Source organism: Pan troglodytes, chromosome 2 (assembly GCF_028858775.2).
Source record: "Pan troglodytes isolate AG18354 chromosome 2, NHGRI_mPanTro3-v2.0_pri, whole genome shotgun sequence".
Lineage (NCBI taxonomy): Eukaryota > Metazoa > Chordata > Mammalia > Primates > Hominidae > Pan > Pan troglodytes.
The window spans coordinates 191,384,644-191,404,903 of record NC_086015.1 but is presented as its reverse complement, the minus strand read 5'-3'; the positions used below and the strand labels follow the sequence as shown (position 1 = coordinate 191,404,903).

General features: G+C 43.4%; 1 protein-coding gene across 11 annotated transcripts in view; it reads right to left on the bottom strand.

The window, feature by feature from the left end:
• Positions 1-20,260, bottom strand: part of LPP (LIM domain containing preferred translocation partner in lipoma) — a 726,282-nt gene that overhangs the window by 648,675 nt on the left and 57,347 nt on the right. For 9 of the 11 annotated variants that reach the window (XM_016942488.3, XM_063807418.1, XM_009446998.5 and 6 more), the window contains one exon: positions 4,610-4,730. The exons of the other annotated variants lie outside the window; for them this stretch is intronic. The gene's annotated coding sequence lies outside the window, so the exon portion shown is untranslated. The remainder of the gene's footprint in view (positions 1-4,609; positions 4,731-20,260) is intronic. 11 annotated transcript variants of the gene reach the window in all.

Sequence of the window (20,260 nt, the reverse complement as noted above, 5' to 3'; positions counted from 1 at the left end):
ACAGAATGAGACTCCATCTCAAAAAAAAAAAAAAAGAATATGTTTCTAATGTGTATTTCTCTTTTATATGTTTGTCTTTTTCCCTAACTATAAGCCTCTCAAGGTCAGGGACTAAGCCTAATTCACATGGTTTCCTAAAGATCATGAGGTTCACTAACACCCAGACCAACACTGAGATCAGGGCAGCAAACACATACTCTATGAACCAGGTGTAAATATTTGGCCACAATCTACAAAGGTCTCTCTATCCATTCAAACTTCAGATGCTGTCTACCACACAGCAACTCATTGAGGAAGACCTGAGAATTCGGATCCCCTAAGGCCATGCCTAATGTAGAGTAGAGGTATCTCCACTGTGCCAGAAGCCAAGAAATAGGAGAATGTGGAATTAGGAGGAAGGAAGCAAAAGAGAGAAAGAGGTACCACTACTTTTTACTTTCGTGGACAGCAAACATACCTCCTACAAGACATCCCTGGGTTACATGAAGAACCATAGAGTTTCAGGGGACTGGATAGGTCACTGCTCAGACCCGACAAATCCTCTTGTAATTTTTGAAGCAAATAACATACAAGCAATAAAACCTAGCTGAGCAAATGCTCACACATGCCCAGAAAGCACCTGACTCAGGAATTATAGACAGCCAAGACATCCACCTCTGACGGAAGTGACCAATGCTTTGCTTCCGGCAGAGACTAATACCTGATACTTCTGAGGACCGAAGAGGAAATATTAAAACTGAAAGCCCTTGGTGACAGTCGGCAATTGTAAACTGGTATCAACAGAGGGAAATAATTTCCTTCCTGACTCCCACTGGGCTAGTCACGCCTGGAGCAGCAGGTGTGATTATCTAATCTAACAAAGTAAGAAGCCAAATGGGCTAGACTGTAGCTTCTATGGGGTCTCTCAAGCACTGAGCTTCCCGGGTTTCTTAATTTACCACCCTCCACCTCCTGTCTCAGGCAAAAATGAATGTGAAAAATAGTAATACATAATTCTATTTCAATTTTAACCTGCATCATTAAGCAAAGTTGCAGATCTAGCTGCAGGACTGAGGACAAGTTAGTGCCCATCCAACCCGGAGGAGGAAGAGGTGCAATGTTGGCAGGAAGGGCATACGCTGAGCATGTCTAATGTTCCCGATGCTGTGCTGGGCACTGAACTTACATTGTCTTTTTCTTTATATTCAAGATGAGTCTTTAAGGAAGAAGACAACTGTAATAATGTATCATACAGGAACCACACTTTATAGTTTACAAAACAGGCTGGCATTTAACAATGCACTTGCTCTAAGCAAACATGAGAGGTAGGCAGGGCAATGATTATTGTTCCTAATTCTCAGATCAAAAAAATAAGGGTGAAGGGATGTTGTTTTTCTAGGGTTGCACATCTCATACTTGTCAGGACTTCTGTTAGGGCATCCCACCATACTCACTGTCTTTTTATGCCCTCACAAACTTCTTAAGTCAAAAGCCTCTTTCTGTCCAGTCATTTGGGATTTTGTTTGTTTAGTTGTAGAGACAGGGTCTTGCCACATTGCCCAGGCTGGTCTCAAAATCCTGGCCTCAATCGATCTTCCTGCCGTGGCCCCCCAAAGCACTGGGATTACAGATATGAGCCACGATGCCCAGCTTGTCCAGTCATTTGTTTCATTCTCATTAAATCACGTAGTCTGGCTTCATCTGTGCTACAATTCCTATACTCCCTAACAGAGTCAGCCAATGCCCGATAGAACACCCTTTGGGAAAGGGACCCTCACTTCATTCAGATTTATTCTATCCATGAAAATTCATGCAGCACCTATCCCATGCCAGAGACCCCAGCAGACTCTGGAGACACACACATGAACAAGCAATGCTGTCCCTGTCCTGCCCAGGTTCTATGTTCTTGATGGCCATGAGCACGTGTGTCCCAGAATCTTGCAGCAGAATCCATGGTCTCATTCCCGTAACAGTTCTTGGTTGGCCATCATTCCTGGTCCTCTCAGCATCCTCGTGTAGACAGTCCAGCTGGCTGATGCCTTTTCAGAAGGTGAGGCAGGAACTAAAGCCCGGCTCTCTAGAGGGTCTCTGACAGGGGGGCTAAAGAGGTTTACAGAAGGCCTGTGGTTGCCCACGGAGCTTCCAGTCCTCTCTCCCTCTCCTAACAGCACCCAGATATTCCTTTGAGGGGCCACCTCTTCTCCACTGTGTAAGTACCATGAGGTTTGGATGGGACTATGTCCAAATTCAGTTTCAGGAGAATAGTGGTTTATATTAGCATAATCCCATTCTCTTGGCTTCAATGACTGGTTCAGAAATATACAGTCAGCCAAGCCTATGAGAATATAGCAAACCAGGCTCTTTCCCCTAAATGGGAAGAGGGATATCTATAGTTTGGGTTTCAGCAGGCAGCCGTCTCATGACCCATGAGGTAAAACATTCCAAGGATGAAGCCCAGGCACAAAAAAGGGCAGAGCAAGAAGCGCTGCAGAAAAACAGAGCTAGAGTCCTGTTCAAACTGTGCCTGAGGCTCACATGACCTCTGCACTTGCCAGTTTCCAGGTGTTCTAGGTTTGCAGAATCACCCACCCACTTCGTTCTAGATGCCATACTCTATTAAACGCAGGCGAAGGCTGCATCAGCATTTCGGAAGCCACTCCCAACAAAAGCCACTGTTGGCTCATATTTAGCTTATGAACAACAAAAACTTCTAAGTCTCTTCCAGTCTGCTCATAGGTGGGAATTGAACAATGAGAACACATGGACACAGGAAGGGGAACATCACACTTTGGGGACTGTTGTGGGGTGGGGGGAGGGGGGAGGGATAGCATTAGGAGATACACCTAATGCTAGATGACGAGTTAGTGGGTGCAGCACTCCAGCATGGCACATGTATACATATGTAACTAACCTGCACATTGTGCACAGGTACCCTAAAACTTAAAGTATAATAATAATAAATAAATAAAAAATAAAAATAAAATAAATAAATAAATAAATAAAAGTCTCTTCCAGTCTGCTCCTGTTAAGGAAATCTCTCCCTTTCTATCATTACACACTTGATTTTTTTAAGTCCAAGTGCAAAGCTTCAGACTTATCACAGTTTAATTATAAACACTGAAAAAACTCAAGACATAGAGGAGGTGACAAAGATTTTTCATTTGATACTTAAACGTATGCTAGGGGGAATATATTCCAGATCATGTTTGAAATTTTAACAGACACTAAGGTTTAAGCATCAAACCAGTGGTTTCCAGCCTTTTATGTGATATAGATCAATAGGCACACAGTCAGTTGTACTTTTAAGATTCACTGATTAAGAAAAGACAGAGAGACAAAACACATCTATAAACTCAGTCACAATTTTAAATGAAGTTAGTTTTTTTTCAATCACAATGGCATCATCTCTGTTTTGGAAAACTACACCACAAATATGTCAAGGTGTATTAATTACTCAGTACAAAGCCAATGCTGGGGGCATATATGAATTGGCCTCAGCCAATGGGGACCATCGAATCAGGATCCTAAGTGGAAGTTGCACCCAGAATTCCCTTACTAATTTCCTTAGCTTTCCTTAGAGCCCAGGGTATTCCACACTGTTGATTCTTTTTACCACCCCGATTTTTTAGAACATAATGTTCTACTCTACCCATTAAGTACAGAGGTACGCCAAAACACAAGGGAAAGTTTACCTTACCTGGTCACAATTCTCCTTTCTGAGCACATAACAGGATTTGCACTCACATCCTGCTGTAGCTCTAGCAGGCCCTTTAAAACAAAGGCTCACACCCTTTGCCTAAGCAAATTTAGCCTGCCCTGCCCCAAAGAGTTGTTATAAAAATAAAATGAGGCCAGGCGCAGTGGCTCACACCTATAATCCCAGCAATTTGGGAGGCTGAGGCGGGTGGATTACCTGAGATCAGGAGTTCAAGACCAGCCTGGCCATCGTGGTGAAACCCCATCTCTACTGAAAATACAAAAATTAGCCAGGCATGGTGGTATGTGCCTGTAGTCCCAGCTGCTCGGGAGGCTGAGGCAGGAGAATCGCTTGAACCTGGGAGGTGGAGGTTGCAGTGAGCCAAGATTGCACCACTGCACCCCAGAATGGGCAACAGAGCAAGACTCCATCTCAAAAAAATAAATAAATAAAATGAAATGAGATCACAAAAGAAGCAGCACTTTGCACAAGGGCAAACAAGAGACACTCAATAATATTGCTTTCTTTCCTTGTAAATGCCCAAACACTGTTCAGTGACATTTTCATTTTGGTCTTTCCATTTCATGAACACTTTCTTCCATGCCAAATGAGAAAGAAGGAGGCAATACAATTGCTGGCAACCTGAAATCATCGTTACTCCAAATTTTCCTCCAAGGTCCATGCTACCACCTTCCAAGAGCTGAGCTCTGCCTTTGCTTTGCCACACATTTTATTAGCATGATTATATATTGTCTATTGCCATAAAAGCAACTCAAGAAAGAAGAAAGGGCATTTCAGTTCTTCTCTTATTCTTAATGCATCCTAGTTACTGATGGCCATACTTTAAGTGGAAAACACTGATGTTTAAAACTCATTAAAACATATACATTGATTTTAAAAGGCAAATGTATTCTTTTTGTGTGCGGGACTCACCAATTGAGGAAAAAGATCTTCCCTCTGATGAGCGTCCAGTGGAACAAGAAAAAGCAGAACACAGGGAATCAGATGACCAGGTTCTGTCTTCTGCTCTGTCTCTGAGCCTCAAAGTTCCCACCTATGAAAAACAGAAGGGTGTTGCTTATGTATCTCTAGGGTCTTAACCAGCTTCAGAAATTCCCAGGTTTATAAAGTCTCTGACTGGGCCGTGGTTTACTTCTATACCTCCTAAACTCCTAGTCAGATCCTGGCACTCTTATTTCACTAATTTGACTCAGAATGATGGGGAAAGAGAATGCTGATGCCTCAGTGTTCATATGTCAGCTCTCCTAGTTCTCCTGGGAAAACAGCTTCATCTTAATAATGGAGGTGAAAGAGGTAAGTCAGTCAGATACTCAAATTGTAGGGAAGAAAAAAATTAACAGAGAAACCTAAACTATACCAAATAAAAAAAGAAAAGGAATATGAGTTTGGAGACAAATTTCTAACTATAGGACCTAGTGTTCTTTGAACTTTAGTTTCCTTGCCTGAAAAGTGAGAATCAGTGAGCAGCAGAGGGATAAACAATCTTGACATTTCCCAGTAAGCCGTCCTTGGTATCATTTGGATATGTGTCCTCTCTGAATTTCATGTTGAGTTGTAATGCCTGCTGTTGGAGGTGGGGCCTGTGGAGATGATTGGATGATAGGGGCGGATTTCTCATGAATGGTTTAGCCCATTCCCTTGGTGCTGTCCTCACGATCACGAGTGCGTTCTCATGATATCTGGTCATTTAAAAGTGTGTGGCAACTCCTCTGCCTACTCCCTCTCTTGCTCCTGCTTTTGCCATCTGAGACACCTGCTCCTCCTTTGCCTTCAGCCATGAGTAAAAGCTCCCTGAGGTCTTCCCAGAAGCCAAGCAGATGCCAGTGCCACCCTTATACAGACTGCAGAACCATGGCCCAATTACACCTTCTTTCTTATAGATTACCGAGCCTCAGATATTTCTTTATGGCAATGCTAGAATAGCCTAATACAGCCCTTATTACAGGTTTTATTTCATTAGAAACTATTATTGTTTTGCTAATGATTACACAGTATGTATGCCAACAGACAAGTATCCCAAGGCAAGGGCTGTTATAAAACTTGTCTTTCATGTATGCAGGAGAAATCCACATACCAGAGAAACTACCATGCCCATTTCATTGTTGTCACTGTAAACATTACCTAGCCAATCATACAATTGTTTTGTGTACAAAACAATTCCAAGTTCAAAGTTGGGAGGGATTTTTTAAATGACCCACCTCAATATTTCCAACTGACAAGAGAACCCGGTGGCCTGGGTAAGGAGGTGACTCTTCAGGAGCCACTTGATCCACTGGATCAAGTGACTGCTTGCTTTGACAAAGGACAACAAAACACACTGGGCAGAGGGACTTGTGCTCGGTCACATGAGTCACACCTAGAGCCAAACCAGGACTTACAAATCCAGGCCTCGAACACCTATTTCAACGCTCTCCCAGTAACCTCAACAGCAGACAGAAATTAAGTAGGCAAAATGGAGTATAATCAAGATCAGCCCAGAAAAGCAAGGAGTTTCCTGAGACCTAGTGGTCTTCAAGGACATTGGAATTCTGAAAGCCATTTCCACTGAAAGGAGAGAGAGGCATAATTTCAAACTTACTGAGAAATGGGTTGTTAGGAAGCCAACATTAGACCTGTGAACAATGCAATTTCATAAAACAAACGAAAAAGGTTGTCCCTACCCTCACCCGCAAGCTGCATAAAACCAAAGCTTCTCCTTGCAGAGAGAGATACAAATCACAACAGTTTCTACAACAGCAGCAAAGGGCATCTGACTTCCCAGATTTTTAAACTTCACTCAAAGGAAGAGCTCTCCACCCTTGGCCCTGAGGGAGTCTCACTCACACTCTCCAGCTTCCCTCCAGGCACAAATGAAAGTGGTCTCCGTTTTCCACAGCCAACTTCTCTTTTAATAATTTTTCTTCTTTTCCATAAAGGGAACAAGCAGCTTTGCTAAAGAACCACTGTGAAATGATTGAAGTTCCCATGCAAACAAACCATTAGCAGAGTTCAAACGCAATTTAAATTACCAGTTGTTAAAGTGCTTCTCAATTTCGTGGTAAGTTTCCAAGGAGAATTACATGCTATATACTATTTAATTGGTTGTTTTCTATTTTTTAACATCCATTTATCCCCCCCACCCCGTTATAGTTCAGAAGTATCTATAAAAGCTTCCCTTTAAAAAATTATACATTGTTGAATAGATTAAATCTAAAGATTGAAAAGTATCAGAGAAACAGCTGCAGGATCACGCAGCTCACCAGAAATTGATGGTTTTGACACCACAAAACATGCAGAATTTTAAATCTTAGGAATCACCTAGTAGTGCCCTCACTCTTTACAGCTGAAGACACTGAATTCCCAAAAGGGAATGATGGAGTTGGCCCTGAGTATTTTCCCTGGTCAGCGACAAATTCAAGATGAGACACATTACTCCAAACTCCCAGCCCCCCGCCACCTCTTCCACATGTTGCCCATAAATGGCAGAAGAAGATGGTATGAAATAGCTGATAAACTTGATTTTCCACCTGTATTTTTTTAAGAAAATATAAAGCCCTCTTCAAATACACTCCTGACCTCAAACATTATGGGCAATGGCAAGTATCTCTCCAAAAGAGAAGAAAATAAGTAAAGGCTGATGAATGAGTACAGTTAAAGGAGCTCAAAACAAGACACTTTATGAGCAGATTCTTGGCAGGAAAAGTCAAGACACTAATCTAGATTCATTAAACAAGTTATGTGACATCAACACTGCAGATTTTCACAGTTCTATCTGGCCCTGAATTAGTGCTGCCCCCAGAGACAGAGAAAGAGAGGATAAAAAAAAAAATCAACAATGTGAAAGCAAGTCTTGTCATATCTGTAAATGGAAAGGATTTCTAGAAGCCATCAGGAGTGCAGTTTGAAGTTCCAGACTTTGATATTGGACTTGTGTAAAGGATTTTCTCAAAGCTCAGGTTTCTCTGTCTGCAAAACAGGGTTAATATCATCTACCCAACAAGGTGTATGCAACCATTTCCTGGGATCCCATATCTAGCACGTATGGCACAAAGCCTGCATACAATATGCACTAATTCACGTTCACCCCTTCCAAGGCTTTTATAATTTCTCAAAGCCTATAGTTCTGTGATTCTAATTTATGTGGACTAAAACCACGTCTTGTAAGCCAAGCATATTCCCTAAGTTTGTTAGATACTGTATGTCTCCTGACTGTAAACTCATTTATTTTATCATTTGAAAAAAAATTCATAAAAATTTATATATCTAAGTATTTTGCTTTAAAAGCAAACTTTTTGGAAATGCTATTTTTAAATGGCCTCCAAATCCACATTTTGAAACACACACACTAATAAAATCCCAGTTTCATATCCAAGACCTTATTTAAACTTTCCATCAACCATAAGAAAAATTTCCCAATTGAACACTGAAGAAACTGAGGAACGGAGAAGTTAGACACTCATCCAATGTCTCTAGGCTAGTAAGTGGTAAAGCCAGGATTTGAACACAGGCGTTCAAAATCAAGTTTCATGACACAGGCTTTATTAATTTATAATTACAACTATAATATGGACAGTTCTTCCTCTAGAGGTGGAAATATACCTTTAAAACTCCTGCTATTTTCATATTTCAGGGAGCTTTGGGATAAAAACAAAGCCTACATTTCAAACTATTTTTTTAAAAGTTCACATTAACAGCAAGTAAATCTTTCCTGAATTCTACCTTGCTGTTATATTCTTAAGTGAAATAAAAAGCTCAGAACCCTGGCACTAAGCAGACATCTACTGGTATGTGGGAAACAAACCTGAAAAGGGTTAACAATTAATTAGCTGATATCAGACCAATTCAAAAACAATTCGAATGGCCGGGCTCATGATCAAACAAATCATGGGAACCCCAGTATGGGCTATAGAAACCACTCTGGCACAACTGTTAGTTAACAGAATGTCACATGTTCTGCATTCAGGGGCGCACCAAAGAGAGGTTTGCTAACGCCTTCTGTCTTGGATAACACAGTGTGTGGACCTAGCAGGTGTAGGTGCTGAGTTGGACATGCCTAGGGGTGTCGAAGAGCCTCAGTGGGGGACACACTGGAACACAAAAGACAGAATGAAAAGCGTAGAAAAGCACGAGTACATGCAACGTCCTTTTGAGGGTCTAAAAGTTCTCTGCAGATGATGTGACTTCTAAACGATGCCTGAACACCCAAGAGGATTTCCACGGATGAGGAGGAGAAAAATAGGCTCAGGGAACACGATGTGCAAAGGCCTTGAGAAGGATGAGTTCAGGGTGTTCTCAGAGAAAGTGACTAATCTGGTGAGGCCAGTGACAGAGGATGCAGAGGAATGTGGTGGGACACACGCCTGGAAAGGGATGCGGCAGCCAGAGCCTGGAAGACCTTGTATCTCATGTTCTAAAGCACTTGGATCTTAAGCCATAGGTGTTGCGTTTCGGGAAGTGACACAATAGAAAGTTAAATGGTAGCCCTATCCCTTTAAGAAATGAATCCCCTTCCATGGTCAGTTTCCAAGCATAGCAAGGGTAGGGGAGCTACCTATGAAGGGATCTTCTCCCTGTGGCCCCACTCACAGAGAAGTCGGGGGGCAGGTGGCTTTCAGAGTTGCTCTTAACCCATACCTTCAGTGACCCTTTCCTCTAGGTCTGAAACTCTCACCAACATAACAGACCCACTGGAAGGCCCAGGAAAGAAACAAAGTTTCACGTTCCAAGCAGGACTACCACTCTGCCTTCAGTGAACTGCCAGTCCCATCCAACTCCTTGAATCAGAAGAAGCTGGTCTGGAGACAGGCTCCATCCAGCCTTTCTGCTGTCTCTTAAGCAGGAGCCAGAGGCCTACCCAGCTTGTACTCTATGTGCCTGAAGCTCAACATCACAGAGCTCACAGAGTTCTCAGCCAGGCCTGAAACCTCGTGACATGAGATTAGTAATGAGCCTGTGCTGATGTCACCACTTAGGTTGTATGGAATCCTCCTTTCCCTTAAAGGAAACTTTGTAGCAGTATCCATATGTCAAGGCCTTCAAAGATGCAATGCCCTCCCTGCCCTTGAAGAGCTCCCAGTCTAGAAGGAGAGATAAGACATCAAGTAAGGGAGGAAAAGTGCCACAGAAGAAGCACAGGTAACAATGCAAATTTTCATACCACACGGTGACATGAGGTGATGTCATAAAAAAAAGTCATGACAACAAAGGAAAGGAAAATTGTTGACGATTCCAGATTTACGTGACCTCACTGGGAGAATAAGACCATTTTTATACTACTCCTGTTAACATGGTGGCTTTCAGGGGGAGCACCTATTCTATCACACCCATCTGGCAGATGGGAAAACTCAGGCTCAAGCAAGTTAACTGACAGTGAGGAAGTATCACAGCCGGGATTCAAATCCATATCCCATGCTCATAAGCAGCATACATTTGTACTCTATTGCCTCACAGCTAACTGTGGTTGAGTTAGCAGAACAGAGAACACAGAGATCACTTCTAATGGATGGGAGAGCAGGTGGTGATCAAGGATTATTCCCTTCCCAAGATGGCGTCTGCGCAGAAGTTTACAGGAGGATTGGGAGTTCCATGAATGAAGACTGGAGAGGTTATCTCAGGCTAAAGGAAAGGCATGTGCTAAGGCATGAAGGTGAGAAAGTGCAAGATATATCTGGGGGTTGGTAGGAAATGTGTTTGATTTAAAGATATGTAAGCAGGAGCATCAAGGACCCACATGGACCCACAGTGGACCGATGTTGGTGTCCATTTATGACAGGTCCTGGATACCAGGGGCAGGAGTTTTTACTTAATACTGTTAAGTACTAGAAAAGTAATAAATGTTTCACAGCAAAACTGTGGCATGGTTTCAGCTTTACTTGGGATTCTGTGCTCTAACGGTAGGGCTATGCAAATAGCCTTTCAGCACCTGAGCCAGGGTCAGGAATAATGCGCCCTTGGGTCCCTTTCAGGTCAATATACAGAAAGACATTGTTCCCTGGCTATGACTTCGGAGGTAAGAAAATCTACACCTATTTCATAGAGCCTGACCATCATCTTAAGAGCCTCCGTGACTCATTAAATATTAAATTCCGGGCCCTGGCTAGAGCACAGGTACCCTCAATTGGTAAACACAGCATGGGGAACGGGATAGAGTCAAAGAATAAAAGGAACTGTGCTTGACCCTTGGATTCTACACTTATTAACTATGGAATTTTGAGCAACTTACTTCCTTTTATCAAGGGTGCAGTTTCTTCATTTGTAAAATGGAAATGATAATATGTATACAGCCAGGTTCTTGTGAGAACAATCAAGTTGTGAGATTAAATATGAGGACGTGTGATTCCTACATGCAGGCTAACATGTTTAGAATAAATCCCCCCCACCCCACCCCTAAAAGCCACCATGTTGAAAGGGTAGTATAAAAACTGCCCCATCTTCCTGGTAAAGTGATCTAAATCTGGATTTGTCAACAATTTTTTCTTTCTCTGTTGAAAATTGAGCTGTATTCCCCAGGCAAGTCATTACATCTTTTTGTGCCAAATTGTTTTCATCTTTTAAATGACCCAGTAATCCCACTTTGGGCAATATACATAAGGGAATAATCCAAAAGGAAAAAAGAAGGCAATTTGTTCAAAGATGTTATTCATAGTGCTATTTCTGGCTCTTTATATATCCCCCTATTATAGCACTTATCTCACTGTGCTGTAATTATCCACTCCCCTTCCATACGCCTCCAAATTATCTTTGAATCAATCCCCAGCACCTAGCACAATGCCTGGCATACAGTAAGAACTCAATAAATGTTTGTCGACTCAATGAATAGGTAATATAAAAGAAATTTTAGAAGAAACTCGAATGAGCAATAACAAAACACTGTTTTTAAGAGATTATGCTAATTATTTGAAAACCTGGTAACTACAGACTGCAAGAGGGGCGCATGAGAAAGCCTCAGAAATGAGTTTTAGATGACTCAGTGTATGATCTCTGAGCATCTCTGGGCTTAGGCTGATTATAGTATAAGATTGCCACGGGATACCCAGGAGGATGAGGTCACAAGCTAAGTTGCTTTGGCCTGATGGCTAGAGGATGGGGCTTGGTCAGAATTTTGGATTCTCTACCTGATTCAGCCACTACCTAACTTCTCCAAGACCTGAAAAATGAAGTATCTGCAGGAAAGCCCAGCCTGTTAAAAGGAATTACAGGGAACTGCCAAAGGCCAGCAGCTGAATTCAAATGTAAATGAAAAAAGAGGGCTGGTAGGTGCCCTTGGACCGCAGTCCAGTCCTCAAGACAAGGAGAGGCTTTCAAACCCCAGCTCTTCTGGGCTGCCACTGAGCCTTCCAGACCCATCTCACATGGAGATTGAAGATTCCTTACCAGGGAGTTTACAGGAGACAGAAATCTCTGCATGAACAGACAACACATCATGAAAAAACAACATGTTAAATACAGCCCATAAAGTCAGCATCACTCTGAACGTTCCTCATTCTTGGTGGGAAAGAATGTTTTACAGAAATACCCAGGGAGAGCGAAGGAAGCTGCACATTCTGCAGGGCTTATTTTGGGCCATTCCAACAGCTCTCAGCTGGGAAGCCAAAGGCAGGAAGCCACCGTCCTCTGTGCATTGGCCCAAAGCTCAAGGTTAGAAACTAAATGGGAGAGGGGTGAGAAACAGATACTCTTCGGTCTTGGAACGCCAGCTGCTTATCTGGGCAACCCCCCAGGGCACCTATTTTCATTTCCCTCTGAGTCTCCCAGATTCCTGCCCATTTAGCTCAGCATTTCTCTGAAGGAAATCACACTTGAGATCCTATAGACGATCACTCCCAAACATGCCCCAAACTTACCTCTCCTGCCCAACTTCTATGCCCTAGTCAAAGTTACCACCACATCTCACCTGAATTACGGTAAAAGTCTCGCCTAACCTTCTTGCTTCTACCCTTGCCTCCCTTTTACTATCAGGTTCCCTCCACAGCAGCTGGAAAGATGCCTGTAACACATAACCCATCACATCTGGACTCAGGTCTAAGAAGCTCAGGTCTCTCACTTACCACCACCTGCTAGTCCCTGTTCTTTTCTCCTGCTTCTTCCCCTGCAGCCCACATCCTGCCAGCACATCAGTCTCCTTCTGTTCCTCAAACACAAACTCCTTCCCACTTCACAGCCTTGACCTTTGCATTGACCGTCTCCACTGCCTGCAGTGCTCTTCCCCCAACTTCTACAAGGTGGCCTCCTTGTCACTCAGATCTCAGCTTAAACTTAACTCCCAGAGTCCTTCCCCACTCACTCACAGTCAGAATGCCCTTTGTGACTCCTCCCTTGGGTTACTTATCAGTCCCTCTTGTTTAAGTGTTCCTTTATCTGCCTCCTTCACACACCTGCAGCAGCGTGTAAGCACCAAGAGATCGTTGTTGTGTGTGTCTTACTCTTTGCTCTAAATTGAGTACTGGGATAATGCCCAGAACAGTGCAAGGCACCTAAGTGGAAACTCAATAAAGATTTAATAAAATTAGATGAATACATGCCACGGATGGAAGAAGCCTGACAGATTGTATAAAAGGATAGTAGCCCTGCACTGTGGCTAACATCCTGGGCTTTGGAGTCAAATACACATTGGTCACTAATGCCTTTGCCCAAGAGCTATAGCGGTTTGGACAAGCTTTCTCACTTCTTTAGGCCTTAATTTTCTCAAAAGTAAAATGGGGATAATAGCACCTGCCTTGTGGGAGTGTTGGGAGAGTTAGAGACAGGATGCTTAGTGTAAAACTCAGCACAGCCTAAATGTTCACGGTCATCAACAGTAACCTCCTCTTTCAGGTGAGAAAAGTGAGACTCAGAAAGGAGCAGGGCATTGCCCAGATGAAACATTGCATTATGAGCAGAGTTAGGTGGGGCGTGGTGGCTCATGCCTGTAATCCTATCACTTTGGGAGGCTGAGGCAGGCAGATCACCTGAGGTCAGGAGTTGAAAACCAGCCTGGTCAACATGGTGAAACCCCGTCTCTACTAAAAATACAAAAATTAGTGGGGTGTAGTGGCAGGTGCCTGTAATCCTAGCTACTCGGGAGGCTGAGGCAGGAGAATGGCTTGAACCCATGAAGCAGAGGTTGCAGTGAGCCAAGATCACGCCCTGCACTCCAGTCTAGGCAAGAGAGTGAGACTCCATCAAAAAAAAAAAAAAAAAAAAAAGGAAGAAGAAGAAGACGAGCAGAGTCAAGTCAGAAAAATCATGGCCAGTTTTGGCCTACTATTCCACAGACTTAATAATTACTAAAATATTAGATATCATGCCACGTATCTATATATTCTGCCTTGTTCCAGAAATGATCTGAGGTACCTGACAAAAGATGCTAATAGTTCATGATTTCAGTGAGAAAGTGGGTAAGGAGAGGAGAAAATAAAGCAAAGAAAGGAGAAAGGGATACAAAAAACAAGAGCTGGATGTCTCATACCATTTGCTAGAGGTGAGCTTTAAATTTAGCTATGGGCTTCCTAGAGCCCAATACAAAAGAAAGGAAGCATAGCTGCGTACAGCCCTTTGGAACACTTGCTTTATTGAAATGCCATAGCAAGGTGTAAGGAGGTGTCACCAGCCAGGTGAGAAGCACCCTGATTTGTCACACTCTTGCCAATTAGAATCCAATATCTGCTTACTCCCGATCACATGCCATTCTTAGGTGAAATTAGTCTCCACTACTGACTATGTGACTTTGGGCCACTTACTTAATTAACCCTTTGAAGTCTCTGGTTGCTGTTCTTCTGTAACATGGAGGTTAAAAAATAGTACCTAAATGGATAGACAAAATGTGGTATATTCATTACCACAGAATATAATTCACCCTTAAAAAGGAGAAATTATGACCCATGCTACAACATGGATGAACCTTAAGGACACTATGCTTAGTGAAATAAGCCAGTCACAAAAAGACAAATACGGTATGATTCCACTTAGATACAGAACCTAGAGTAGTCACATTCACAGAGAAAGAAAGTAGAATGGAGGATGCCAGGGGCTGGAGGAGAGGAAAATGGGTAGCTGTTGCTTATAGGTACAAAGTTTCAGATTGCAAGATGAAAGAGGCCTGGAGACTGATTACACAGCAATATGAATGTATTTAACACTGCTGAAGTGTACTCTTTTTTGTTTTTCTTTTTCTGAGACAGGGTCTCGATCTGTCACCCAGGTTAAAGTGCAGTGGGGCGATCTCGGCTCACTGCAACCTCCACTCCCTGGATTCAAGCAATCCTCCCATCCCCACCTTCTGAGTAGCTGGGACCACAGGTGCACGCAACCAGGCCCAGCTAATGTTTGTATTTTTAGTAGAGGTGGGGATTCACCACGTTGGCCAAGCTGGTCTTGAATTCCTGGGCTCAAGTGATCTGCCCACCTCGGCCTCTCAAAGTGCTGGGATTACAGGCGTGAGCCACCATGCCCAGACTTGAACTGTACTCTTAAAAACCATCAAGATGGCAAATTTTATATGTATTACACCAAAATTTAAAATAATATTTTAAAAAATGGTTCCTACACAAAAGCAGCTATAGTGCCACAATAATTTAGGTAAAGTGTTTAGCCCTGTGCTTGGCACCCATTAAGCAACCAATGCATGTCAGCTGTCCTTATTCAGAGTATTAGTATTCATACTGGTATTATTAACTCCAACCTCTTACTGTCCCTGTCCCTCAGCACCACAGAAAAACACCCCAGGCTTTCCTTCTTCAAGGCTCTCTCCTCCTGTCTCATGAACAGGGCTTACAGTCACCACCCAGCCTCAGCTGGTCACAGGAGGAGACAGATTGTGTACAGGTTCCTGGGAGTCCTGTGCAACTTCCCTCCTCCCACTTGCTTCAAAGCAGATTGGAGAGTTGCTTCCCCTCTCTTTAAAACTGGCCAGAACAAACACAGGTCTCAGAGCACTTCCTCTGCTCTATTATATCTGCCACCTAATGCCACTGGTAATAAAATGCTTCCCCAAAACATATTTCTACCATCTTCCCTGCACTGGAAAATAAGGCCCTCAAGTTGATCCGAGGCCAGGTGCAGCAGCTCATGCCTGTAATCCCAGCACTTTGGGAGGCCAAGGCAGGCAGATCACCTGAGGTCAGGAGTTTGAGACCAGCCTGGCCAACGTGGTGAAACCCTGTCTCTACTAAAAATACAAAAATTAGCCAGGCCTAGTGGTGCATGCCTGTAATCCCAGTTACTCAGGAGGCTGAGGCAGGAGAATCGCTTGAACCCAGGAGGCGGAGGTTGCAGTGAGCCGAGATTGCGCCATTGCACTCCAGCCAGCCTGGGCGATAGAGCAAGACTCTGTCTAAAAAAGAAAGAAAGAAAAAAAAAAAGTTGATCTGAAACTGAGCCGACTACAGAGAGTTACTCCTGATGGCTGTGAAACATCTGAGGTGACGTAATAGGTCGGTGTCTTCTGGGTCTCTATCCTGCTTTGGTAGGCTTAAAAAGTGTGTGTGTGTGTGTGTGTGTGTGTGTGTGTGTGTGTGTTTAAAATCTAATCAGAATCAGGACTCACCTTTGAATGGGCATAATATTCCAGAATTCTTACAGCTTCAAGAATAGTGGTAGAGGCTCAGATGGGAAGCCTTGCTGAATTTCTCTCAGGGAAAATTGCATAATTTTCACTTCCATGGATAGAAAGGAAGTTCCACACTACTCATTCTGCCTTTTGGACAAGTGATCATCCCCTTTCATGAAAGAGAAAGATATAGGGAGCAAAGGAGAGCAGAAGGTTGCACTCATACAACATTCACATGAACAAAAGAAGGGAAAGGTAAGTAAAAATCAAAGAACAAAAAGAAAAGAAAAGAGCCTCATACAAAAACAACAAATCCAGGCATCTGAGCCCATATATCCTAATGGGAAGAGGTCTGAACTAGAAGTAGGTTCTAGTCCTCAATTTCCCACCAACTAGATTAGTAAGTATGGACAGTTCTAACATCTCCCAATTTCCTCATGTTGCAATAGAGGGGGCAGCTTAAGTCTAGGGGAAGGAGAATGAACTGAGAGAGAAGATCTGGGTTCTAATCCCACATAATGAGCCATCTGTCTTCAGGGCCTGGGTCTCTGCTGCCCATTATCTCACACTGTGAAATGAGATAGATGTGCTGAAAACTCTGCAGGACTCTTCCAACTCTGACAACTCATCAAATCTACACAGTGACCTGCACATAAGGTATTCCAGACTGTGGATGCTGTGCAAATGCTACACATCAACATTTTGCATACTCTTAAATCCCACCATAACTGTTTTCAAGCTAAAACTACCCCTCCCTACATGTCCACAGGCATCCCGACATCCCTTCCAGCTTGTTGCTTTAGCCTTAATCATCAGACAACAGCACTCCCAAATTGTCTTTCTACCCAACTCAAGTTAGGCCTCAGATGAGAGGAAATACCTACTTTTTAAAAAATATACAAATATAATTTTTCTTCAGGCCGATCTTGTCTTGAAATCCCACTGTAAGAAGTACTCCCCTGGGAAAGCAGCTGTCCACACCCCCAAATAAAAGTGACCAGCACTCCCAGCAACGTGTCCCATCACCATGCAAGTGAGCCAGCCCACAGGCTGTAAGCCCCAGGTCTGTGAGCAGAAATGGCAGTAATGATGTACTCACGCGATGTCCAGCCCCCACAGGCAGCTGGCCCTCCACTAGCCCTCACTCCCTCTTGCAGGCCCTCAGTCCACTACGGGACACAGCAAGGCGGTGGTCTCGAAGCCTGAAGGGAACAGAACTGAGACATTCTCGCCTCAGCTTCCAGAACAAGGGGCAGAGGAATGAAGGGGGGAGGGTGGGGGCAGGGTGGGGGGACGACTTTGTTTCTGGAAACAAGAATTCAAATCCTGCTTCTCCTAAACCCTGAGTCACCTCCCTCTCTTCCAATAGATCAGTCTGGTGGGTAAACATTTCCAAATATGGAGAAGCAGGCTGGAGGATGTCAGAAAAATCACCCTTCTCTCTTCTCTGGCACTTGAAGAACATGCCCCACTTTAAGACAGAATTCCTTACTCGGAGTAAATTATTAACCGCTAAAGAAGTGGATTCTCAACCCTTCCATACACTGTCCTATTCCAGGAAAAAACCTCCTCCACCCCGAACAAGGAAGTGACTGGTCTGAAAGGCTTTAAGCTCATCTTAAGAATGAGACCATCCAGAATGCAACTAAATTTATGAAATAAATCATTAATTTGGTGGAGGGGAGATATTTTGGGAGATGCACCTGAAAAGGTCACAAGAATTTAGGCTAAGGTTCCTATGATGGCAGGTGAGTCTCAAAACAACTCCTCGGCCGGGCGCAGTGACTCACACCTGTAATCCCAGCACTTTGGGAGACCAAGGCGGGAGGATCACCTGAGGTCAGGAGTTCAAGACCAGCCTGGCCAACATGGTGAAAACCGGTCTCTACTAAAAATACAAAAATTAGCCAGGCATGGTGGTATGTGCCTGTAATCCCAGCTACTTGGGAGGCTGAGGCAGGAGTATCACTTGAACCCGGGAGGCGGAGGTTGCAGTGAGCCATGACTGTGCCATTGCACTCCAGCCTGGGCAATAAGAGTGAAACTCCATCTCAGCCTGGGCAATAAGAGTGAAACTTCTTCTCAAAAAAAAAAAAAAGAAAAAGAAAAGCCCCAAGTCTCTCACGCCCAAGCCCAGAGTCTCTTGGTCTGGGAGTCCTCCTGAGAATGTAATTTGGCATGAGTCCTTCATGGGCACAGACACCGGGCTGGAAGACTCAGAATAAAACCAGACTCTCAGGAGAACACTGTTGTCAGGAAAAGTGGGGGTGAATTGCTCAGTTTAACTTGTAACATGGATTCCAACCCTAAGGTTCTGTGATGACTAAGTTGGAGCAGTGAAGCCAATCAGGAATGAATCTGATCTAAAATGACTCCAGACTGAATTAAAGGAGGAGAAAGAGAGATCAGACACTAGGGGAAATGGAGTGTCGGGATATAGGAGGTGCTCCGAGATGGGAATCCAAGTACCACATCTTGGCTTCCCGGTGGTTCTGTTTCTTAGTGATCTCGTTCTACTGTTGGTTGTAAAGGCTTTCTGGAGGTCAGATGAGTCCTTTTTCAAAATCGTCACCCATTTCCTGGCTTTGGACTGCACCAAGAGGTTGCTTGTTCTCACCCCCAGGAAGTCTTCAAGCTACAAACAGCTCTGATCAGGGCATGAAGGGACCCAAGCCCCAAACCCCAAGCCCAAATCAGTCAGTCGTTAAGATTTTAGACGAGTCAGTGCTCCTTGTGTAGCTTACATATTTTTCATTTACAAATTAGGCAGATATCTAGAAATGGTCCAATCATGTGTCCTAAAAGCAGCTTCTACTTGGTCTATCCAAAGGGTCATTACACATTCATTTTGATTATTTGTTTTATACTTAACAAGCATGCCGTAAGCAAACATTTATTATTTATTGTACATTTAATGAAGGAACACAAATATAAGTTACTATTAAAGTAGGTAAAGGAAACAGAATCAGAGGGCCTTCCACTGCATGCCAGAACCAGAATTCAGGACAGAGATCTCGCCATTGCAACCCTCCTCAGCGGGTGGGCGTGGGACGTCAAAATTAGGTCTGGAGAGCAAAAAGGGGTGGTCTTCATTCTGTCAGGAGCTCAGACTCCCTTCCTGCATCCCAACAGGAGCATTCCAGCAAAGAAAGGAGATTATTCCATGGAAAAGAGCTTCTGGGAATGGTCTTAAGCTTTAAAAACCAAAGACCAAGGGGAGAGCCACAGAGATCAATATGAAAACCAGAATGAAATATTTTAAACGTACCCTCCATCTTGCAAACATCTGGAGATCAGTTTCCACATCCACATAGAGAGAGACCCTTCAGTTCCTTCAATATATGTGTGCCTCTCATCCTCCTAGCTCTGTGATCTCAAAATTAGAAGTGGCCATAAAGGCCATTAAGCCCAGTGCCTGCCCCATTGGTATTCCTGAGGTCTCTAGTGAAGCAAAGATCATTATCTCCTGCCACTGCAAATTCCATCTTTCCGTCAGAAAGTTCTTCCTTACACGGAACTGAAATCTGCCTCCTCCCCGGCCTTCCATCCCTTGCTTCACGTTCTGCCACTCAGGAGCATATTTCAACCTATGTCTGTCTCATTGGTTTGGAATTTTTGTAGGTGAATATGTACACTCGTTCCCTCAGTATCCATGGGGAATTGGTTCCAGGTCCCCTGAGATACCGAAATCCAGAGATGCTCAAGTCTTTTATATAAATTGATGTAGTATCTCCTGTATACTTTAAATCATCTCTAGATTACTTATAATACCTAAGAATGCAAATGCTATGTGAACAGTTGTTATATTATATTGGTTTTTTTATTTGTATTTTTTTACGGTTGGATTTTTTTTTTTAAATACTTTCGAGCCTTGGTTGGTTGAATCCATGGATGCAGAAACCATGGATACAGAGGGCTGACTGTATATAGAAACAAAGCTATCCAAGACCTCATCCCACAGTCACTCTGGTTGTTCTCCTGACCACATCACACTGCTGACTTCTAATGCATTTTTTTGCCAACTTGAAATCCATTCTTTTTGGATTTTTCCAGTGTGT